Source organism: Balaenoptera acutorostrata, chromosome X, assembly GCF_949987535.1.
Source record: "Balaenoptera acutorostrata chromosome X, mBalAcu1.1, whole genome shotgun sequence".
Lineage (NCBI taxonomy): Eukaryota > Metazoa > Chordata > Mammalia > Artiodactyla > Balaenopteridae > Balaenoptera > Balaenoptera acutorostrata.
Window position 1 is genome coordinate 52,532,016 of NC_080085.1, and position 25,890 is coordinate 52,557,905.

Here is a 25,890-nt window from a genome sequence, read left to right on the forward strand (position 1 = left end):
ACAATTTGAGATTAATACTTTGTCAGTTGCATCATTTGCAAATATTTTCTCCCATTCTGAGGGTTGTCTTTACATCTTGTTTATGGTTTCCTTTGCTGTGCAAAAGCTTTTAAGTTTCATTAGGTCCCATTTGTTTATTTTTGTTTTTATTTCCATTACTCTAAGAGGAGGTCAAAAAAGATCTTTCTGTGATTTATGTCAAATAATGTTCTGCCTATGTTTTCCTGTAAGAGTTCTATAGTGTGTGGACTGACATTTAGGTCTTTAACCAATTTTGACTTTATTTTTGTGTATGGTGTTAGGGAGTGTTCTAATGTCATTCTTTTACATGTAGGTGTCCAGCTTCCCAGCATCACTTGTTAAAGAGGCTGTCTTTTCTCCATTGTATATTCTTGCCTCCTTTGTCATAGATTAGTTGACCATAGGTGCATGGGTTTATCTCTGGGCTTTCTATCCTGTTCCATTGATCTGTGTTTCTGTTTTTTGCCAGGACCATACTGTCTTGAATACTGTAGCTTTGTAGTATAGTCTGAAGTCAGGGAGCCTGTTTCCTCCAGCTCCCTTTTTCTTTCTCAAGATTGCTTTGGTTTTTCGGGGTCTTTTGTGTTTCCATACAAATTGTAAAATTTTTTCCTCTAATTCTGTGAAAAAAGCCTTTGGTAGTTTAATAGGGATTGCGTTGCATCTGTAGATTGCTTTGGGTAGTATAGTCATTTTTGCGATGTTGATACTTCCAATCTAAGAACATGGTATATCTCTCCATCTGTTTGTATTGTCTTTAATTTTTTTCATTAGTGTCTGTTTTCTGCATACAGGTTTTTGTCTTGTGGGGTAGGTTTATTCCTAGGTATTTTATTATTTTTGTTATATTAGTAAATGGGACTGTTTCCTTAATTTATCTATCAGATTTTTCGTTGCTGGTGTATAGGAATGCATGAGATTTCTGTGCATTAATTTTATATCCTGCTACTTTACCAAATTCATTGATTAGCTCTAGTAGTTTTCTGGAAGCATCTTTAGGATTGTCTATGTATAGTATCATGCCATCTGCAAACAGTAACAGTTTTACTTCTTCTTTTCCAATTTGGATCCTTTTATCTCTTTTTCTTCTCTGATTGCTGTGGCTAAGACTTCCGAAACTATGTTGAATCATAGTGGTGAGATTAGGTGCCCTTGTCTTGTTCCTGATATTAGAGGAAATGGTTTCAGTTTTTCACCATTGAGAATGATTTTCGCTGTGGCTTGTCATATATGGCCTTTATTATGTTGAGGTAGGTTTCCCTTCTGCCCACTTTCTGGAGAGTTTTTTATTAATGGGTGTTCAATTTGTTGAAAGCTTTTTCTGAATCTATTGAGATGATCATATGATTTTTATCCTTCAGTGTGTTAAAATGGTGTATAACATTGATTGGCTTGTGTATATTGAAGAATCCTTGCATTCCTGGGATAAACCCCACTTCATCATGTTGTATGATCCTTTTAATGTTCTGTTGGATTCTGTGTGCTAGTATTTGGTTGAGGATCTTGCATTTGTATTCATCAGTGATATTGGCCTGTGTTTTCTTACTTTTTGACATCTTTGTCTGGTTTTGGTATCAGGGTGATGGTGGCCTGTAGAATGAGTTTGGGAGTGTTCCTCCCTCTGCTATATTTTGGAAGATCTTGAGAATGATAGGTATTAGCTCTTCTCTAATTGTTTGACAGAATTCACCTGTGAAGCTATCTGGTCCTGGGCTTTTGTTTGTTGGAAGGTTTTTAATTACAGTCTCATTTCCAGTGCTTGGGATTGGTCTGTTCATGATTTCTATTACTTCTTGATTCAGTCTTGGAAGGTTATACCTTTCTGAGAATTTGTCCATTTCTTCCAGGTTGTCCATTTTATTGGCATATAGTTGCTTGTAATAGTCTCCTATGATCCTTTGCACTTCTGCAGTGTCAGTTGTTACTTCTCCTTTTTCATTTCTCATTTTGTTGATTTGAGTCTTCTCTCTTTCTTTCTTGATCAGTCTGGCTAATGTTTTATCAATTCTGTTCATCTTCTCAAAGAACCAGCTTTTAGTTTTATTGATCTTTCCTATCATTTCCTTCATTTCTTTTTAATTTATTTCTGATCTGGTCTTTATGATTTCTTTCCTCCTGCTCACTTTGGGGTTTTTTGTTCTTCTTTCTCTAATTGCTTTAAATGTAAGGTTAGGCTGTTTGTGATTTTTCTTGTTTGTTGAAGTAGGATTTTTTGCTATAAACTTCCCTCTTAGAACTGCTTTTGCTGCGTCCCATAGGTTTTGGGTCATCATGTTTTCATTGCCATTTATTTATAAGTATTTTTTGATTTCCTCTTTGTGTTTCTCAGTGATCCCTTGGTTGTTTAGCAACATATTGTTAGTTTCCAAATGTGTATGATTTTTACAGGTTTTTTTTTTCCTGTAATTGATTTCTAATCTCCTTGTCTTATGGTCGGAGAACATGCTTGATACAATTTTAATTTTCTGAAATTTACCAAGGCTTGACTTGTGACTCAAGATATGATCTATCCTGGAGAATGTTTCATGAGCACTTGAGAAGAAAGTGTATTCTGTTGTTTTTGGATGGAATGTCCTATAAATATCCATTACGTCCTTCTGGTCTAATGTGTCATTTAAAGCTTGTGTTTCCTTATTTATTTTCATTTTGGATGATCTGTCCATTGGTGGAAGTGGGGTGTTAAAGTCCCCTACTATTATTGTGTTACTTTGATATCCGCTTTTATGGCTGTTAGCATTTGCCTTATGTATTGAGGTGCTCCTATGTTGGGTGCATAAATATTTATAATTTTTATATATTCTGGGATTGATCCCTTGATCTTTAGTGTCCTTCCTTTTCTCTTATAACAGTCTTTATTTTAACATTTATTTTTTTCTGATATGAGTATTGCTACTGCAGCGTCCTTTTTTTTTAAACAACTTTTTGGAGTATAATTGCTTTACAATGGTGTGTTAGTTTCTGTTTTATAAAAGTGAATCAGCTATACATATACATATATCCCCATATCTCCTCGCTCTTGCATATCCTCCCTATCCCACCCCTCTAGGTGGTCACAAAGCACCGAGCTGATCTCCCTGTGCTATGTGGCTGCTTCCCACTAGCTATCAATTTCACATTTGATAGTGTATATATTTCCATACCACTCTCTCACTTCCTCCCGTTTGCATGGAATATCTTTTTCCATCCCCTCACTTTCAGTCTGTATGTGTTCCTAGGTCAGATGTGGGTCTCCTGTAGACAGCATATATACAGGTCTTGTTTATGTATCCATTCAGCCAGTCTGTGTCTTTTAGTTGGATCATTTAATCCATTTACATTTAAGTTAATTATCAATATGTAAGTTCCTATTACCATTTTCTGAATTGTTTTGGGTTTGTTTTTTAGGTCTTTTCCTTCTCTTGTGTTTCCTTCCTAGAGAAGATCCTTTAGCATTTGTTGTAAAGCTGGTTTGGTGGTGTTGCATTCTCTTAACTTTTGCTTGCCTGTAAATGTTTTAATTCCTCTGTCAAATCTGAATGAGATCCTTGCTGGGTAGAGTAATCTCTGTTGTAGGTGTTTTCCTTTCATCACTTTAAATATGTCCTGCCACTCCCTTCTGCCTTGCAGAGTTTCTGCTGAGAAATCAGCTGTTAACCATATGGGCATTCCCTTGTATGTTATTTGTTGCTTTTCCCTTGCTGCTTTTCATATTTTTTCTTTGTATTTAATTTTTGATAGTTTGATTAATATGTGTCTTGGCATGTTCCTCCTTGGATTTATCCTGTATGGGACTCTCTGCGCTTCCTGGAGTTGATTACTATTTCCTTTCCCATGTTGGGGAAATTTTCTACTATAATCTCTTCAAATATTTTCTCAGACCCTTTTTCTTCTTCTCTTTCTTCTGGGGCCCTTACAATTTCAAAGTTGGTGCATTTAATGTTGTTTCAGAGGTCTCTGAGACTGTCCTCAATTCCTTTCATTCTTTTTTCTTTAATCTGCTCTGTGGCAGTGATTTCTACTGTTCTGTCTCCCAGTTCACTTATCTGTCCTTCTGCCTCAGTTATTCTGCTATTGATTCGTTCTAGTGCAGTTTTCCTTCCAGTTATTGTATTGTTCATCTCTATTTGTTTGTTCTTTATGTCTTCTTGGTCTTTGTTAACCTTTTTTTGTATCTTCTCTATCCATGCCTTCATTCTTTTTCCAAATATGGTTCATCTTTACTATCATTAGTCTGAATTATTTTTCAGGTAGATTGCTTATCCTCTCTTCATTTAGTTGTTCTTGTAGGTTTTTATCTTGCTCTTTCTTCTGCTACATATTTCTTTGTCATCTCATTTTGTCTAACTTACTGGGTTAGTGGTCTCCTTTTCACAGGCTGCAGGATTCCAGCTCCTCTTGCTTCTGGTGTCTGCTCCCTGGTAGGTGAGTTTGGTCCAGAGACTTGTGCCACTATCCACTTACCTGGGGGTTTGACTTGTGTTATGGTGACCAAAACTTGCCCTGGATATTGAGCAGTGCCTCCCATTTGCTCTGTGGTTGTCACTTCCATGTCAGGGGTGGGGTCTGCTCCCTAGTTGTTGGAGTAGAAGCCCCCAGATCTGTTTCTTTGCTGTGTTTCTGATCTGCAGGGTGAGATAGGCGTGATTGGAGCACTCCCACTGGGAGGGAAGGGACTGAGTTTTCCTCCTTTTGAGGTGTTCCTGTGGGTGTGTTCTGTTGCGTCACCTTTCATCCTCTGTGCAAGCTCCCAGATTACAGTGTTGTTGGCACTGCTCTCGGCCCCACCTTAACTGTGGGTATGCCAGCAATTGGCCCTGGTGTCTCTCAGACATTGTTTTCACCTGGCCACCTTTGTATATCCACTGAAGTCAGGCCCCAGGATTGCAGTAATCATGGATCTGGACCCACTTTGGGTGTTATCAGGGCAGCTCAGACTCTAGCCTGGCTCAACCCCCACGTGTATGTGCCAACAAAGTCTACAGCTGCTAATGTTAGGCCTGTCTTGGCTGCAGGAGCACTCGTTGTCTGTTTAGATGTTCTGTAGGTGCTTAGTTTACAAAGCCAGTTGTGGGGGTGTCAATTCACTGTTTGTGCAGCTGCAAGGAGAGATTTCAGCATTTCTTCCTTAGTTGCAGGGCCTGATAAGGCTCAGTTGTGTTTTCAGCCCCTCTTCCGTGTGTGGGTCACACACAGTGCTCTGCTCCTGAGGTTGCTCTGGAGCACACAAGTCTGCCCCAGTGAGGAGGCGATGTGGAGGCATCATGATGGCTGGGATCATGAGAGCCCCAGTGGCAACAGTTGCACCAGGGAGCTGGCAGCTGTGGGTACAGGAGCATCAGCCCTGGTGGGGCCCTTCCCAGTGCACAGCCCTGGGTGCAAGAGAGCTGGCCCCAGTGGGACCCTTCTTAGTGCCTCACCATGAGTGCAAGAGAGCCAGCCCTGGTGGTGATGAGGCCCATGGGGAAGCCGGCAGCTGCAGGCATGATATAGCCAGCCCAGGTGGCAACAAGTTGTGCAAGGGACCCAGAGGTCTCAGGCGTGAGAGAACTGGCCCCTGTGGTTACCCCTCCCAGTTCCTGGCACATAGGGACAGAGGCTGCAATGGTGGATCTGCCCCTTGCGCATCACTTAACAGTGGTGCTTTGCTTCTATGGCAGTCTGGGTTTCATCCACAAGCATTCTCAGTTGCAGTCTTCCTCTCTGCAATCCTCACAGCCAACAGCAGTCCTCTACCCAGTTTGCTCTCCAAACCCCAGGTTCCAGCCCCCAGCCCCCATCCACACAGGTGGACACACGTCTCAGGCTGGGCCAGGCAGGGCTGTGGCATGGACTGTCTCTATAATTCTCATTCTGTCCTGCCTGCCACAGACCAGTTCCTGCACTCTCCTCCAATAGCACCTGAAGCTCCCCTTCTGTCCCAACTGATCTCCCCGCCTGTGAGGGGGCTTCTCCAGATGCAAGAACCTCTCTTCTCCTTCAGCACCCCCCACCCCTCAGTGCTGGTCTAGTCCTTCTTCCTCTCCTGTTCTTTTTTCCCCTCTTTCTTTCCATCCTACCCAGTTACATGGGGATCTTTCTTGTCCTTTAATGTGTCTGAGGTCCTCTGCTAGTGTTCAGCTGGTGCCCTGTGAGAATTGTTCCATTTGTAGATGTATTCTTGATGCATTTGTAGGGAGAGATGAACTCCACGTCCTCCTACCCCTCCGCCATCTTGGCCTCCTCTCCATGTCTTGGCTGTTGTGAATAATGCTTCAATGAACATGGGAGTGAAGATATGTTTTTAATATCCTGTCCTATTCTCATTTTCTTTTATTATATACCCAGAAGTGGGATCACTGGACCATATGGTAGTCTATTTTTAGTATTTTGAGGACCCTCCATACTGTTTTCCATAGTAACTGCACTAATTTATATCCCTTCAACAGTCCACAAAGATTCCCTTTTATCCACATCTTCACCAACATTTGTTATTTCTTGTACTTTTGATGACAGTCATTCTAACAGGTGTGAAGTGATATCTCAGTGTGGTTTTTATTTGCATTTCCCTGATAATTAGTGATGTTGAGCACCTTTTCCTATAACATTGCCCTTTATGTGTGTCTTCTTTGGGAAAATGTCTATTCAGGTCCTCTGCCTATTTCTTAATCAGATTGGTTTGTTTTTGTTGCTGTTGTTGTTATTGTTGTTCCTATTGAGTTGTGTGAATTCTTTATATATTTTGGATATTAACCCTTTATCAGATATCTGTAAATATTTTCTCCCATTCCACAAGTTGCCTTTTCATTTTGTTGATGGTTTCCTTTGTTGTGCAAAAAATTTTAGTTTGATGTTGTCCCTCCTATATATTTTTGCTTTTGTTGCCTTTGCTTTTGGTGTCAGATCCAAAAAATTCATTGTCAAGACCAATGGAAAGGAACTTATTCCCTATGTTTTCTTCTAGGAGTTTCTTTCACATCTTAATTTGAAGTCTTTAATACACTTTGAGTAATTTTGTGAGTTGTGTAAGATAGGGGTGCAGTTTCATTGTTTTACATGTGTTTTTTCAGTTTTTGCAATACCATTTATTGAAGAGGCTATCCTTCCCCACTGAGTATTCTTGGCTCTCTTGTCAAATATTAGTTGACCATATATACGGGGGTTTATTTCTGGGCTCTCAATTATGTTCCATTGGTCTATGTGTCTATTTTTTGTCAGTAACATACTCTTCTGATTACTATAGTTTGTAGTATATTTTGAAATCAGGAAGTGTGACTCCTCAAGCTTTGTTCTTCTTTCTCAGAATTGCATTAGCTTTTTGAGGTCTTTTTTGGTTCCATACAAATTTTTGGGTAGTTTTCTTATATGCATATATCTATATTCTTTTTAAATTTGTTTCCATTATGTTATTACAAGATATTGAATATAGTTCTCTGTGCTATAATACAGTAAATCCTTGTTGTTTACCTATTTTATATATGTTAGTGCATCTGTTAATCCTATACCTCCAATTTCTTCCTCTCCCCTCTTTCCCCTTTGGTAACCATAAGTTTCTTTTCTATGTCTATGAGTCTGTTTCTGTTTTGTAATTAAGTTCATTTGTATTACTTTTTATATTCCACATGTAAATGATGTCATGTATTTGTCTTTACCTGTCTGACTTACTTCCCTGAGTATGATAATCTCTAGTTCCATTCATATTGCTGCAAATGGCAGAACTTTTATGGCTGAGTAATATTTATATATATATATATATATATATATATATATATATATATATATATATTATATCACATCTTCTTTATTCATTCACCTGTTGGACACTTAGGTTGCTTCCATGTCTTGGCTATTATAAATAGTGCTACTGTGAACATTAGAGTGCATATATCCTTCAGAACTAGAGCTTTCATCTCTTTTTAGATATTTGCCCAGGACTGGGATTGCTGGATTATATGGCAACTCTATTTTTAGTTTTCTTAAGGAACCTCCATACTGTTTTCCATAGTGGCTGCACCAATTTACATTCCCACCAACAGTGTAGGAGGGTTCCCTTTTCTCCACATCCTCTCCAGCATTTATTGTTTGTAGACATTTTGACTGGTGTGAGGAGATACCTCATTCAAGTTTTGATTTACATTTCTCTAATAATTACCAATGTTGACCACATTTTCATATGTCTGTTGGTCATCTGTATGTCTTCTTTGGAGAAATGTCTATTTCGGTCTTCTGCCCATTTTTTTATTGGGTTGTTTGTTTTTTTGTTATTGAGTTGTATGAGCTGTGTTTACTTTCTTTTGGGGTTTGAAGTCTCTGCCTGACATCCCCTTGCTCCCATTTGGTACCTTACTATTGTTCTCCCATTTCCCTGTCCTGTTGCCTTTGTTGGTCAGAGAGCCTCAGAATTAGTAATGGATTTCTACCACTATTTGCCAGCAAGTCTAATTAAAAGCACCTGCTGGCCCATAATTTTCAGCTCATTCCTGAAGTAATGAAATTTGTCAGATGGACAAACTCTCAGAAAACTTGAACTGCAGATAGGGAGTGGGTGGATGATGGGAGGGAACATTAAAAGAAGAGTGGCAGAAACATACAGTTGGCTCCCAATAACGTTGTCCACTTCTGCCTTAGAGTGACCAAACACTCAACTTTTAACTGAGCATGTGGCTACCTAAGACTACAGAAGTTCTCTACCTCTACTGTGGCTGCCTAAGACTACAGAAGTTCTCTGCCTCTACTGTGGCTAGGTTTTTTGTGTGACTAAGCTCTTCCTCCAGGATGGAAGGAATGCAATTTGTGCAACTTCTAGGATATTTCCTAAGATGTAGAGGCAGGCCCTTCTTTCTCCTTTTCCCTCTGTCCTGCTTCTGGAAACATAAAGTATGAAGCTGGAACCTCATCCTGGCCCATGTCCACCCTGGGTGAAGCCAACTCCCCTGGGATGACAGAGCATCAAGGGAGAGGAGTTTCCTGGAGCAGGCCTGTCAGACTAGACCTGGACAGTCTGTTTCCAGATCAAAATGCGAGCATCTGTTTGCCATTCTTACATGGGGCCTTTTTGTTACAACAGATGAACCTTAACCAGTACAGCAGTATTTGAGGGGAATTTTCTGTGTAGTTCCCATAGGTCAAGCTGTCTGAACCAGCCACGAGCAAAAGCTGTCTGAAATTTTTAGCTCTCCATTCCATGTGATGACAGCCAAGGTCAGCTCCAATTCAATCTCCTCTGCAGGCACTTCTCTGAAAATATAATGTGTGAAGATTGATGATCCCAACTAAATAAATCTGGAGCTAATATCTTCCAGAGATGTTTTGTTCTTTCCTCCCACACCTATGCATCCCCCATTCTCTCCTAAAGACATAGCTTATTTTGAAATATGCTGTGTTGACCCTTACCCTGCTAATATGTGCAGATTCTAATAACTCATGGAGAAGGCCATCTCATGCCTTGTGTAACGATTATTGCTAGGAAGGTGAATTTGGAACTGACAAGTTTCCTGTTAAACTGATACATTTAAAACTTAAATTGAAAAACCAAACAGATTTCACTTGCAGTATAAAGCCAGAAAGTGGGATTTGGTCAAACGTTGGCCTGAGCTCTCATTTCAAGGAGACAGATATTTAGGAATTCCCAGGTGTCTGGTCTTGTCTATATAATTTCTTATACACCCTCTACCATTATCAAACCTTCAATTATTTATTTATTTATTTATTTATTTATTTATTTATTTATTTTTGGCTGTGTTCGGTCTTCGTTTCTGCGCGAGGGCTTTCTCTAGTTGCGGCGAGTGGGGGCCACTCTTCATTGCGGTGTGCGGGTCTCTCACTATCACGACCTCCCTTGTTGCGTAGCACAGGCTCCAGACGCACAGGCTCAGTAGTTGTGGCTCACGGGCCCAGTTGCTCCGCGGCATGTGGAATCTTCCCGGATCAGAGCTCGAACCCGTGTCCCCTGCATTGGCAGGCAGATTCTCAACCACTGCGCCACCAGGGAAGCCCCAAACCTTCAATTTTATGGGAAAAAGAAACTTGAATGTATAATAAAATATTAAGCTGATTGAGCACATTGTAAAATGTTGAATAGTTCATTTATCCTTCATTTGTTTATGTTCAAGTGTCTGCAAAGTTTTTTAATTCAAGACTGGTTTAAAATATAGTGCATATTAGTAGAAAATTTGAGGTATAGTAAGGCCAACAGATCAGGATATGATTGCCATTGAAAAGACAGTTGTTACTCCCCTAGCGGAGGGGACATGACACGCATGGGAGAACCACATGAGGAAGTACCGAGGTTGGTCAGGAGGCAGAGGGAGACAGGGGAATTTTGGACAAGGGCCTTTATTGTGCTTTCCTCAGCAAGAAATGGGTGAAGTTGAGTAAATAGGCTTGGGATTGACTAGTTTGAATATTTTTGGAGCTCTGAGGCATGGGGCTGTCCCTGGTTGTCTGGTACCCAGCTCTGGGTGATTAGGACAGAAGGATAGTAGCCCAGAGTGTGAGAGTCATAGAGGAGCTATTTAGGGGTATGGGCTCTGGATCAGTTGGTTTGTATTTGAAAACATGCCCACGCTCAAGAGTAGGACTACACCCAAGGAGGAGGGTGAGGAGGAAGCAGGAAGCCAGGGCAAGGTGACTCAGGCCTCTCATAGGGTTTTCCAGAACAAGGTGTTTCTCACACAGACACTTATGCAGGTGTAAAAGCATCAAGATTACAGGAGCTAAAACATGGTCAATATAAGGGCTCAGCTTAAATGTCACCTCCTCAGAGACACTGTTCCTGCCTATGCAATCTACAGTGACAACCTCCTCCACCTCAATTTTCCCTAGCCATTACCCACTTCATTCCTTCATAGCATTCAGGGCCTGTCCTCTTGCCCAACACCCAGGCTTGGCTTCCTCCACCCAGCGGAAATGTCCTCACAGTGATCTGCCAATCTTCTCTCCCACCACTGTCCCCTCTCTTGGCCCACTCCAGCCCCACCCTTGCATTCCTGATATATCTGAGCTCTGCTTTTTTCTCCATAGCGCTAATAACCTCTGACCTTCCGTGTTATGCTTATTGTCTGCCCTCAAGAGTGTCAGTTCCATAGGAGCAGCAGGGTTTTTTGTCTGTCTTATTTTCTGCTATGCCTACAAGCCTAGGTCAGTGCAGGGCACACAGTGAGGTTAGATAAACAGTGAATAAACAACTCTTATCACTCTCAAAAACGTTCTTGTTAGTGCTTTCCTTGTTTGTGCTCACTGGAATGTCAGTTACTGTTATGTGCTGGGAGCTGAATCCCTGGCTCCCAACACAGACCTGGCACGTAGTAGATGTTCAATCAGCATTTTGAAGAATGAATATGCCAGTCACACGCTTAACATGAGGAACCAACAAAGATAAACGTGGTTGCTGCCCTTAAGCAGCTATTAAAGTAAGACAACAAGCCTCAAATGGAGTGTCTTATACTAAGCCCCAGGTCATCGACCTTGAGACTTATTACAGATTCCACTCTCCCAGAAATGAAATATTAAACCAGTGAATCAGGAATCACCTGATCAGCCCCAGTTAGGTAACCTGCCGGATAGACCCCTAAAGGAAAGTGACCTTGCAATAACCAATGTGTGTTTTGCCTAGTATAACGTTCTTGTTCCTGCTCTTTTCTGCCTTTAAAATCTCTTGCCTTGTATAGCTCTTTTTAGCTCCTTTCTATCTGCTGGATTGAATGCTTCCCTATTTATGAATCATTCAATAAAGCCAATAGGGTCTTTAAAATTTAGTCTGTTGGATTTTTTTTCTAACAAGAGTTACACAGTGTAGTTTAAGATTACAGTTTGCTTTTAAAAGATTATTATAGAATCAGTCGGGTTTATTATTGCTGTGTAACAAACTTTCACCAAACCTAGTGATTTAAAACAATACTTTATTATTATCTCTCATAATTCTGTGGGTTTCCTGGGCTCAGCTGGGTGATTCTTGCTTGGAGATTCTCATGCTGACGCCGTTGGATAGCAGCTGGGGCGGTGTCATATGAAGGCTCCACCAGGCTTTCTCACACTGCTGGCAAGTGATACTGCTGTTTGACTTGGAGCTCACCTGGACAGTCAACCAAAATGTGCACATGACCTCTCCATGTGGTTTGGTCTTCTCACAGCAGAGCCTGTGTTCTCAGGGACAGAGACCCAAAAGCAAGAGTTCGGAGAAAAGTGGAAGTTGCCAGTCCCCTTAAAAGGCAGACCCAGAACTGGTCCGCAGTCACTTCTGCTATTCTCTGTTAGAGCAGTCACAAGCCAGTCCAGATGCAGGAGGGTAAAATATTAGACTCCGCCTCTCCTTAGTGGGGTGTCGTGTGTGTACAAGAAGGGAAAGAATTGATGGTGGCTGCCTTTGGAGGTAAGCCACCATAGAGATTCCATGATGATGCTACAATTGATCTGGCAATAGATGCTCGGGCCCAACACAGTTTAGTTGTACTCTGGGGGGTTACAGTCCAGCAGGGAAAGCGCATGCAAAAAAAAATCATTCTAGAACCTTCTATGAAGGAGTAACTGGCAAGGGACTTCTTCTTACCATAAACACCTAGAAACTCGACAAAATACATGAAAAAAACTCTTTTTTGGTTATTGGACAATAGGCAGCACAGGACAATGGGGCTGGTGAGGACCATTTAGGGACAAGTCTGGAGTTTGTTTGGGGCCATGTTGAAAAGTGCCCTGAGGGTCTCAGCAGGATTCGGGCTTTGCCTATTACACATGGGGATATCTGTGATTTTCAAGCTGAGTGAGGGGAGAGGTGGATAGGTAGATTGCACAACCAGAATTCAGTTTTGCAAGGTTCACACCTCAAGACCTCAGACCAGATAGGAAGGAGGTTTACAGCAGTCCTGGCAGGGGTCCACAGAAGGGTCCTCATCCACTCACAGAGGACTATGGACTTGTCATGTGGGGTTTGGGTAGATTATGGTGGCTGGAGGAGCCTTAGCACCTGACACCCAAAGAGCATTCATATGCTGAATGAAGATAGGAACCATCTGGGAGCTGCGGGAACTGAGAAGCAGGAGCAACTTGGATGGGCTGAGGAGAGGGTTTTCCAAGTTCTAGAGAGTGGACTATGGTCTTTCTGGGATAGAAATGTTGACAGCTCAGCCCCCACTCTCACTAATTGGAGGGTATTGTTTGGAGGTGTCTTGAGGGTAGGGTGACCTAGGGAGATGAGACAAGATATTTGGAGGATGTGAAATGTCTCTCAGGGCTTGGTTCTAATATCCACCCGTCTGATCTAAACTCTCAGAGGAAGCAGTATATTATATTTGGGACTGTCCCCAAATCAGGGCAGCTGCTTTCCCTGGGCTTTATTTTGCATCTTTTTGATAATAATGAGATATATCTAGAACAAGAGACCAAGATCTTCAGCAGGTTATACTTCTGACCTCTTTGTTCCTGATCTGGGACACCCAACTGTCCTCACTACACACTCAGTGTTCACTCACCCAGCATGCTTTCACTGAGGCTCTACTGTGTGCCAGGCCTGTTTCAGACACCAGGGCACAGCAGTGGGTAAAGCAGGAGGAGGGAAGTCCCATTCTCATGCAGCTGGCAGACAAAGGAAAAAATCGTTTAAATGTACACAAAGTCAGGCAGTGATATCTACCAGAGAGAAAAATTAGGTCAGGAAGGACATTTGAACAAATTCCTGAAGGTGTTTAGGGAGCAAGCAATGTAGAGGGCATACTGTTCCAGGCAACAAGAACAGCAAGTGCAAAGGCCCTGAGGTCACCATAGGCTGCATGTTAAAAGTCTTAGTTGTTAGTGTGGATTCTTAGCTTTGACTTGAGTTTATTTTAGTTTAGTTTAGTTTAGTTTATTTTGCTGTGCCTCATGTAGGATCTTAGTTCCCTGACGAGGAATCGAACCCGCATCCCCTGCAGTGGAAGTGTGGAGTCTTAACCACTGGACCGCCAGGGAAGTCCTGATTTTACTTTTATTTTTAAACCTTGGTTTCACTTTGCTAGGTAATTAACCTGAGTTTGTGTCACCAATATGTTGAATTCAGAAAGTTCTATTCCAGTGAGTTAAAGTGGAAACAGAGGTGAATTTGGGTCAAGTCAGGATATGTTTATTGAGTAGTCTCTCTGAACACAGCTGTGTTAGGCACCAGGAGGCTGTGAAATGAATGTCCCCCAGAACGTCATAGATGTCCTCATGCCCCTTCCACTGCACCCCTGCACCACTTTATCTGGGTCTCAAGCTCTGACCCTGATCATCTCTTATACCTTCATCCTCTATATCCAGCTCCTCCTGGACAGGTCTGTCCATGTGGACTCTGAACTTCTCATGGTCAGTGTGTCCCAAACTGAGTTCATCCCTTTCCCCACTAATGCCTCCTCTCCATGAAGTCCCTCTGGTGAAGGAAGCCACCACCAGCTAGATCCTTGAGCCCAGAGGCTTGGTCCCTTCCCCACCCCATCACTCTGATGTGTCCCAGTCAATGCTCCCACCAGTATAGGGCTCCCTGCCATCTTCTCCCTGACTCTTCAGCCTTTTGCTGATCACCAACCTACCCCTCTTCACAAACCCCCAAAGGTAGGTACAGTCATGGGGCCAGGAAAGTGATACATGCAGGTGTTGCTGGGAACAACAAGCAGTATCCTGGAGCAGAAGACAGACAAGGGCTCCCAATAGGCCAGAGAATAGGCTACTGTGGCGGCAAGGTTGCCATTAAGGGAGTGAGGCAGACATCACACTGCAACCCCTCCCATCTGTTCCCCCAGGATGTCCTGTGTTTCATGCCTCAGCCTGGGTAGGCTGCACCTCTTTGCTCTCTGTTATGGGAGTGCCCATTCATTCATTCATCATGATTTGAGTCCTGCTTAGTGCGAGGCTCTGGCTAGATGATGGTTCATCCTTGGAGATCCAGCTCAGAAATCGCCTGCTCCATGAAGCTGTTCTTGACCCCACCCACTCCTGCAGCCCCCTCTGGCCTCACCTGGGACCCTCCATTGCTGTGATCACACTCTGATTACCTCTCCAATCTGTGAGTTCTGTGAGGGCTCTGGGCCAAATACAGAAAGGAGCTCAAAAAATGTGATGATGGGGGAGACCTTCAAGATGGCGGAAGAGTAAGACGCGGAGGTCAACTTCATCCCCACAAATACATCAGAAATACATCTACATGTGGAACAGCTCCTACAGAACACCTACTGAACGCTGGCAGAAGACCTCAGACCTCCCAAAAGGCAAGAAACTCCCCACGTACCTGGGTAGGGTAAAAGAAAAAACAGAGACAAAAGAATAGGGACGGGACCTGCACCAGTGGGAGGGAGCTGTGAAGGAGGAAAGGTTCCCACACACTAGAAGCCCCTTCACGGGCGGAGACTGCGGGTAGCGGAGGGGGGAAGCTTCGGAGCCACGGAGGAGAGCGCAGCAACAGGGGTGCGGAGGGCAAAGCGGAGAGATTCCCGCACAGAGGATCAGTGCCGACCAGCACTCACCAGCCCGAGAGGCTTGTCTGCTCACCTGCCGGGGCGGGCGGGGGCTGGGAGCTGAGGCTCGGGCTTCAGTCGGATCCCAGAGAGAGGACTGGGGTTGGCTGTGTGAACACAGCCTGAAGGGGGCTAGTGCGCCACAGCTAGCTGGGAGAGAGTCTGGGAAAAAGTCTGGAGCTGCCGAAGAAGCAAGAGACTTTTTCTTGCCTCTTTGTTTCGTGGTGCGCGAGGAGAGGGGGTTAAGAGAGTCCCTTAAAGGAGCTCCAGAGACGGGCGCCGAGCCGCGGCTATCAGGCGGACCCCAGAGACGGGCATGAGACGCTAAGGCTGCTGCTGCAGCCACCAAGAAGCCTGTGTGCAAGCACAGGTCACTGTCCACACCTCCCCTCCTGGGAGCCTGTGCAGTCCGCCACTGCCAGGGTCCCGTGATCCAGGGACAACGTCCCAGGGAGAACATACAGCACGCCTCAGTCTGGTGCAACGTCACACCGGCCTCTGCCGCCGCAGGCTTGCCCCGCATCCGTCCCCCTCCCTCTCCCCGGTCTGAGTGAGCCAGAGGCCCCTAATCAGCTGCTACTTTAACCCCATCCTGTCTGAGCGAAGAACAGACACCCTCAGGCGACCAAAACGCAGAGGCGGGTCCAAATCCAAAGCTGAACCCCGAGAGCTGTTCGAACAAAGAAGAGAAAGGGAAATCTCTCCCAGCAGCCTCAGGAGCAGCGGATTAAAGCTCCACAATCAACTTGATGTACCCTGAATCTGTGGAATACCTGAATAGACAACGAATCATCCCAAATTGAGGAGGTGGACTTTGGGAGTAACGATATATATGTATTTTTCCCTTTTTCTCTTTTTGTTAATGTGTATGTGTATGCTTCTGTGTGTGATTTTGTCTGTATAGCTTTGCTTTTACCATTTGTCCTAGGGTTCTGTCTGTCCGTTTTTGTGTTGTTTTGTTTGTTTTTTTATTACTTAAAAAATGAGATGATGGATAAAACACTAAATAGATGAAAGGATTAAACACGGACCACTTGTCAGTCAAGTTCACCTCTTCTCTCCCTCCCTCCAGGACCAAAGCTCCATCATTAACAGGAGCCTGAGTAAATTTTCACATCCTTGTGCTCATTTAGACCATTAACAGTCTGGACGTTTTTTCAATTTTAATTTTTTAAATCACTTTGATGGTTTTTATTTCCTTCATCCTAAAAGCACCATGGAAAACTTGGGAAAAATACAAACTCAGAAAGAAATATCAAAATGAAAATTTCCAATACTCCAGTAACTCAGAGATACCCACGACTAATATTTTAGACAGCAGGGATTGACAAACTTTCTGTAAAGAGCCAGAAAATAAATATTTTAGTCTTTGTATATGTATAGCTGATCCACTTTGCTGTACAGTATAAAGTAACACAATATAGTAAAGCAACTATACTCCAATTACAAAAAAGAAGTTTTGTTAAAAACAAAATAAAACAAAACACAAAACATATAGAGATCTTTTATGGCTCAATTTTAATTTTTTAAAACTTTGAAGTCATGTCTGATCGTACCCCTCAGTAACGAGAAACTAATTATCACTTCAACGGTGGGAATCCGTCTGTCATGTTGAGCCAAGATGGGACAATATGGAAGTACAGGATGTTGAGGAGAAGATGGCTCAGGGTTTGGGCCTCAGGGCAGCAGAAAGAAGGGATGCAGGGATGTAAGGGATGAAGCCAGGTAGAGGGAAAATCCAGGGGCTTCCATTCATGGGGGCAGGGGCTTCCAATGTCACCTTCTGTCACATCTTGCTGCTCCTGCCTCAACTTATAAGCCATGTTTCCCACGCTGCATCACACCTCCAGACCTTTGCATGAGCTGGGTCCTCCACCAGGAATTCCTTTCCTCTACTCACCAGCTAGCTACACCCCTCACCCTTTAAGACTGCTCTTCTGGAGAATTTGTTCCTGACCCTGCCTGCGCAGTGCACCCTGCCCCACCATGCCACACTCACCTCACTCTGTACTTAGCTCACCTAATTGTAGTTGCCTGATAATAACACATCTTTTGGGGAGGTGGTCTCCTCTTCAGGACTGGCTTGAGAGACCAGTAGACCTAAGTTATAAGTCCTCTAAATCTGCATGACCTTGGGCAAGTCCCTTATCCCATTGGAGCCTCAGTTTCTCACTGTGACACTGTGCTAATTGAGCTGCCAGAGGTGGGGATTGGGCCAGGTGCCTGTTGTTGTGTGCCCTTAGTGCTGACCCCGGGATTGTGGTGACCAGCATGGCCAGGGTTTGTGAAATGCTTGGATGCAGTAATGCATTAGGGAGTGGGAAAGAGGAAGGAGGATAGGGTGCAGATTTAGAAGTCAGAAGACACAGCATTCCTTTGGGACACTTCCCAGAGCCCCTGGTCGCAGGCCTTGTCACACTTTCTTGGCTGACTTCAGAGGGCATGCAAGGAACACCCCCTTTGAGGGCTGCATTCTCCCCATTTGACCTGCCTACCCAGGGGTCAGTGCAGACTCCATAATGCTGTGTGTCCTCATGTCCCTTGTAAAGAAGTGGGCCAAAGTGAGGATTGCAAACTCAGATGCCTCCAGGGGCCAGGCATGAAGATGGGGGGATAGCCTGGGCCCAGGGAAAGCTTAGGGGGTGATGCGGACTGTGGTAAACTGGGGACACAAGCTCTGTCTAGAGGGCAGCTCGAATTCAGCTTCAGAAGAGCATTGCCTTGAGGGAATGTCACCCGGGAGGCCAGATCTTCTAATTTCATTCCAAAACAAACATATTTTTAATAAAGCTAGAAACTTGCTCTTTAACTGTTAGATTTAATTCTAAAACTCTAGATTTGTCCCTGGGCCCAAGTTCAAGGTCCTTAGTTTAAGAAACTTGACCAAGAATTGGCTCAGGAGTGGCTGCCTTAAGGCAGAGTCAACTCTGGATGCTCTGTCAGTACACAACACCCATGATCTCGCTCAGTGCCTCCTTGTGGATGTTCAGGAGATAGCTTCACCTCCTCAGAAACCAGCCCCCTAAGGCAGGGTATGAAGCAGGACAGGGCTCTTCTGGGAGCTGCCCTTTCCTTCTTTGCAGCTTTGGGACCCACCTATGCTTCCTCCCACACATCCAGCGCATGGATTCAGCCCTCTATGAGCCGAACTGTTTGCTCTGCACAGTGACATTTATCAGGGACCTGGTGAAGAGCTGGAATTGGCCTCCCCTAAAGGAGCATCCATGGGAAGGAGAGCCAGTATGCTTTCCCTGCAGCCTTAAAAGTGTATTGAGCACCTGCCATATACTTATCCTAGGTTGGAGCTTGGGGACTATGAGGAGGAGGGAGTCTGGGCCGCTGTCCACATGAGCCAAAATAACATCAGATGAGATGGCAGTGAAGGAGAAGTGAGGATACATCTGATGGGGGAGAAGGGCAAGTATCTGGGCTGGCCTCAGAACATTGCCACAAGTTGATCTGGTGGGGATGGGGACATGGCATGGGTGTGCTTGATGGAATAGCATGCACAATGGCTCAGAAGGTATGGGGAGTGGAGCAGATGTGACTGGGTTTCCCCAGTTTCACCCTGTCCCTGTAGCAGGCCTCCTTTCTCCCTCTGTGATAATAGGAATGGTGATGAGAGCAAGTGCCCTTAGTGAGCACTCTTGGAGGACCCTGTTATTAAACATGAGGACATTGAGGCACAGAGAACGAAGTGGCTTGCCCAAGGTCTCAGAGCAAGGAACCCTGCTACAACCCAGTCCCCATGGCCCATATCCTTTACTACTGCCTCTATGCTGCCAGCAGGGATACAAGTCTGGAATGGACTTTGAAAGCAGCCTGATTCTGATCCCTTGAGAAAGCCCCCCTCAACTTATTGAACTTGTTAGGCTCCTCAGGGATAAGGAGCTCATTGTCATTCCTGGAAGCTAGCTAGACCTCCCTGTAAATTGGTGTAGGACAGTCCAGAATAGACTTGGGGCAGCCACGGGTCCCCCTGAGGCTCCCTGTCCCTGGACAAGCAGCTAAGGTCCCCTTGCCTGTCCCTGGCAATGGGCCTGATGGAGGTGGCAGCCATGCAGCCAGGTGTGCTATCGAGATGAGGAAACAGTAGGCACAATGCATGCTATAAAGCAGATGTTTAGGTATTCACTCAACAAACATCAGTTCAGGCCTTGCAGTGTGGCCAGCCTGGGTTGGGTCTGGGTGTCCAGTAGTGAATACAATAGAGCCCCCCAAGCTGCCAGCCTTGTAGGAAAAAGTGCTCCAAGAAATTCAGCCTTCAATGCCCCCACCCCACACCCCAGGAATAATCACACTGATGTGAAGCTACAGCCTTGGGTCCCAGTGAAAGGTAAAAGGAGGCACTCACCGTGGGCACTGAACAAGAGCCCAGACACTGGAGCTGGAAGGCCTGGGCTCCATGATCTGGGGTGGTTACCTCACCTCTCCATGTCTCAGATTGCTTATCTGCAAAAGGGATGATAATATGATACCTACCTTAGAGATTTTCATGAGGATTAAGTGATCTCATATTTTTAAGGCACTTAGGACATAGTCTGGCAGTGGATCAGGCTATCACTCACCTCAACGGCCCTGTGAGTTAGGTTTTCCTGTCTCCATTTTAAATATGGGAAAACTAAGGCTGAGAAAGGTGATGAGATCAGCCCAGGATCACTTCTTCCTCATACTCACTGATGTCCCCTTTCTACCCAGCTCTCCTGTGTTCACCTCATGTCTTTGTCCCCAGTAACCACCCAGCAAAGTCAATGCTAAGAGTTTTTGAGCAAATTAGTGCATGAAAGAAGACTCAAGTCATGCTCCTCACCTGGGGCTCTCAGGGCCGTGCACTAGACTGGAATATCGAGCTCCCCAAGACCGTCCAGGAGACACTAGACACTGTGCTTGTCCATTGCCTCAATCACACCTAACATAAACAGGGTGTGCTGTGGGGCAGAGGAATAACCCTTGGTGCAGAGAGATGTTGGGCAGGCAGAGGGGCCTCTGGAAGACAGCACACATGTAGCAGAATTTCTAGGCAATCAAGATTTGGGGAATGATGATGCCTAGAAAGGGCAGAGGACAGAATTCAGCCTGGGCGCCACCCCAAGTTGGGTACTGGGTGTCAGTGAGAATCCGGAGAAGCTCTGCCCCTGCTGGGTCTCCTCCTCATCCAGTAAAGGAGAGAAGAAAAGTTAAGAAGACTAGTACAGCTGATCCCCACTTCTCTCCCTGTGTGTGTGGCACTTCTTCAAGGATTTCGTAGGTAGTGGCACATTTAATCTTCCTCAGAACCTTGTGAAATGGCTACTGATTCCAGCACCATGTGGACAGGAGGACTAAAACAGAGCTAGGATTCAAATCCAGACTGAATCCCAAGTTTGCACTCTGGGCCCCTTGCCTAGAGCACCCTTGCCACAGAAGGGCATAATGGACTCATAAAAAATGTCCCTGTCCTCCCTTTTATGGATTCCTGGTTTGTTAGGCAAAGAAGGCTCCCAGTGCCGATACCCAGTAACTCTCTGAGGGACACTGATATGCGGGATCATAATGGCTCCTGAAAGTGTAGAGACAGTGTGGGCCTGGGCATCAAGTCTGCATTAGATCTCAGCTCTACCCCTACCAGCTATGTGACCTGAAAACTTTCCCCAACCTCTCTGTGCCCGACTTTCCAAACTTGACTCATACGGTTCCTGTGCTTGGCCCACTGTAGGCCCTCGATCAAAGGGAAAAAGCCAGTCCTTCCAAAAAAACTTTCTTACATGCCCCAAAGGAAAGCACATGTGCCACATGTCACACAGAGATGTTCCTTGACAAGCAAAGCGAGTGCAACCCAGCAGTTCCTCCAGTTCCCTGCCTGGGGTCTTTCCCACTTCAGGGAAAATGACTTGGAGCAGGTCACACCATATCAGGAAGTCTGAACTAAGCTTTTGTGAATTGGGGGAATTCCTTGTTCCACACAACTTTGCTTTCATGTTGTTCCAACAAGGACAAAAGTACCCACTCAGTGTTTTAGCTTCAATGTCCTCCCAGGGACAAGATTTTACAAATTGTCCAACCACTTTTGGACTGGGAGATGTGAATTCCAGACCACATGACCATTTGCCCGATGACTTCAAAGGAATCATGCCCACACACCACCTCCTGTCCTTAGTCTCCTTAGCACTCCTCCTCTTAGTCAGCCTCCCAGAAGAAGGTTTAGTGATCTCTGGCCAAGTAAAATTTTATCAGAACACAGCCCTGACTACTATTGGAAACACAAGTGTGAAAAACAGGATCCCAAGTGCCTGGAACCCTGCCATCCAGAAAGCAGAGGTCAAGACAATAAAAGGAATGGGAGAAAATATTTGCAATCATATACATGATGAAGGGTTAATACCCAAAATATAAAAAGAATTCATACAACTCAATGGCAAAAAAATAAACAATCTGATTAAAAAATAGGCAGAGGATCTGAATAGATATTTTCCAAAAGAAGACATACAGATAGCCCAACAGGTACATGAAAAGATGGTCAACATCACTAACCAGCAGGGAAATACAAATCAAAACCACATCTGTTAGAATGATTGTCATCAAAAATACAAGAAATAATAAATGTTGGTGAGGAAAAGAGAATCCTTGTGCGCTGTTGATGAAAATGTAAATTGCTGCAGCCACTATGGAAAACAGTATGGAGTTTCCTCAGAAAAATTAAGAATAGAACTACCATATGATCCAGCAATTCCACTTCTGTGTATGTATCCAAAGGAAACTAAATCACTATGTTGAAGAGATATTTGCACCCCCGTATTCATTGCAGCATTATTTACAATAACCAAAATATGGAAACAACCTAAGTGTCCATCAACGAATCAATGGATAATGAAAATATTATATATACATGTACATATATGTATAATTCAGCCATAAAAAAGAAGAAAATCCTGCCATTTGTGACAACATGGATGGAACTTGCAGGCACCATGCTAAGGGAAATAAATCAGACAGAGAAAGACAAATACCATATGATTTCACTTATATGTGGAATCTTAAAAAAAAAATGGTGAACTATTGTAAACAGAGAACAGATTGGTGGTTGCCACAAGCAGGGGTGGGAGGAAGGAGAAATGGGTGAAGAGGCTCAAAAGGTACAAACCTCCAATTATAAAATGAATAAGTCCTAGGGATGTATCATACAGCATGGTGACTATAGTTAACAATACTGTATTGTGTATTTGGAAATTGCTAAGAGAGTAGATCTTAAAAGTTTTCATCGACCCACCACCTAGAGTAATGAAAATAAAAACAAAAATTAAAAAATGGGACCTCATTAAACTTAAAAGCTTTTGCATAGCAAATAAAGCCATAAATGAGATGAAAAGATAACCCTCAGAACAGGAGGAAATATTTGAAAATGAAGCAACTGACAAGGGATTAATCTCCAAAATATACAAATAGCTCATGCAGTTCAATATCATAAAAAACAAGATCAAAAAATGGGCAGAACACCTAAATAGACATTTCTCCAAAGAAGACATACAGATGCCCAAGGGGCACATGAGAAGATGTTCAACATCACTAATTATTAGAGAAATGCAGATCAAAACTACAATGAGTTATCACCTCACACCAGTCAGAATGGCCATCATCAAAATATCTACAAACAATAAATGCTGGAGAGGGTGTGGAGAAAAGGGAGCCCTCTTGCACTGTTTGTGGGAATGTAAACTGAAACAGCCACTATGGAGAACAGTATGGAGGTTCCTTAAAAAACTAAAAATAGAACTGCCATATGGCCCAGCAATCCCACTACCCTGAGAAAACCATAATTCAAAAAGACACATGCACCCCAATGTTCACTTCAGCACTATTTATGATAACCAGGACATGGAAGCAACCTAAATGTCCACCAACAGATGAATGGATAAAGAAGATGTGCTGCATACAAACAATGGAATATTACTCAGCCATAAAAAATATGAAATTGAGTCATTTGTAGAGACATGGATGGACCTAGAGTCTGTCATACAGAGTGAAGTAAGTCAGAAAGAGAAAAACAAATATCGTATATTAACGCACATATGTGGAATCTAGAAAAATGACACAGATGAAGTTATTTGCAGGGCAGGAATAGAGTCGCAGATGTAGAGAATAGACTTGTGGACATGGAGGGGAAGGGGTGAATTGGGAGATTGGGATAGACATATATACACTACCATGTGTAAAATAGATAGCTAGTGGGAACCTGCTGTATAGTGCACAGAGCTCAGCTTAGTGCTCTGTGGTGACCAAGATGGGTGGGATGGGTGGGAGGAGGGAGGTCCAAGAGGGCGGGGATATATGTACACATATAGCTGATTCACTTCTTTGTACAGAAGAAACTAACACAACATTGTAAAGCAAGTATACCCCAATTAAAAAAAAATGTTCTCATCACAAGAAAAAAATTTAATTATGTGATGTGATGGATGCTAACTAAACTTATTGTGATGCTCATTTCACAATATATACATATATCAAATCATTATGTTGTACACTTAAAACTAATATAATGTTATCTCAATAAAAAGAACTAGTACAATTATATCTCAATTAATAAAAGAGAGTGAGCAGGGGTTGAGAGATTGGACTACTTATTGCTAATGTTGCTTTTGCACTAGAGCAGCAGAATGCAGTAGTTGTAACAGAGACCATAGGCCCCTCAAAGCCTAAAATATTTTCTCTCTGGACCTTCATGGGAAAAGTGTGCCAATCCTGCCCTAGAAGACAGTAGTCATAACAGCAACAACAGCATGCCTGGGTGTACTGCTCAGCCCAAGCCAGAGTCTGTGCTCTGTTACCACATTTAATCTTCCTCTCCACCGAGAGAGAGAGAGAGAGAGAGAGAGAGAGAGAGAGAGAGAGACTTCAATATTCCTATTTTACAGATGAGAAAACTGAGGCTTGTTTTGTTTTTAATAACTAAAACAACCAGCTGGTAGAGCCAGCTTCTAACCCCATTGTTCTGATTTCAAAGCCATAGCTCAACCCCTGCTTTCTAGAAGTCAGGGTTCAGGCACTGGGGACTCTGTCTTTCACATTCACAGCCACACTCCTCTGGGAGGGCCTACCATCCAGAGGCTGCTGGGTTAAACACATTTAATCCACTTATTCTGAACCTGCTCTGCCCTTGGCTACAGCTCTTCTTGCTGCTGCCTGACACTTCAGCCGGCTGAGGTTTTGTAGGTGAATCATCTGCACCACCCACCCTGCCATGTGGGGCAGGCCCCTCCTAGCCTCATTATTCTAAATTTTTAATTCCTAAATCTGCAGAACTGCATTAAAGAGCCTTGCTTTCCTGTGTGGAGGCAATGACAAGGGGAAGGGAGGGGGAATTTGGGATGGCCTCTTATGCTGAAGCTGACACATGAAAAGGATATTATTTATGTCCATAATGGGACTCAGAAGTTGGGAACTTGGTCCCAGAGAGAAATGAAAGCTGAGAGGCTGAGGGCTACAGGACTGCTGAGAAACGGGATTGGCTATTGGGTTGTAAGTGTGTAAATTAATTTTAAATAAGCAGCTCCCTGGATGATAACAGTTTGCCCTTTAAGGCCAGAGTTGGCCAACCTGACCCCTGGACACTCAATTCCAGGATGTCATTGTCTGGGCCTTAACTGGGGCTGCTGCACTCTCAGTCATAGGCCTGACTGTGAAGACTTCACCCGCAGCATACCTGCCCACATGTGCACCCATAGATTGTGGTCCCCATGGGTCAGGGTGCAACTCATTGTCAGTCCAGGAGTCCCCAGGTCATGATGAACAAATGATACTCTGCATGGTTGAGCATCACATAGAGAAGAGCCCTCCTCCCTCCCCCTTCCCCCACCCACCCCCAGGTGAAGTGCTGGAGTGAGTAAGGGTTCTGAGTTTGGGCAGATTTAGTAAGCATATTGGCTGGGGGTTGGGAGGGGTATCCAGCTCTGAGGTCATAAAGCAGCATGGTGCATTGGGAAAGACAGAGGTTCTGGTTCAAGTCCCACCCCCACAACTCATCATCAAACCCCGTACCCACCTGTACCCTCTTTTTCTCCTCTGTAAACTAGAATGCAGTCACCCTCACTCTCAGATGTTGGGGCACCCTGAGTAAATTACAACAGAAAGCACTGTGTGACACTGAGGGAGTTCCTCCCACTCTCTGGGCTTCTTCTTTCTCATCTGAAAAAAGAGGAACTGGAACACCCTCAGCTCTGACATACTGTGGTTCAGTCTTGGAACGTATCCCTCCAGCTGTGAGTCAACCCATTAACACCATGGACAGTGACCACAACACGCCCAGGGCAGGGCTGGACTGAGATGACTCCACAATCACACAGTTGTGCATCTAAATTCTTCCCCTTCATGGCTGCTAAGGGCACCTAGAGAAGAGAAGGCTCTGAGGCTTTCTGTACCTGTGAGGACTTTAGGCTCTAAGTTCTATGAGGTTGCTCCATGATGCTGCCACTACAGAGAA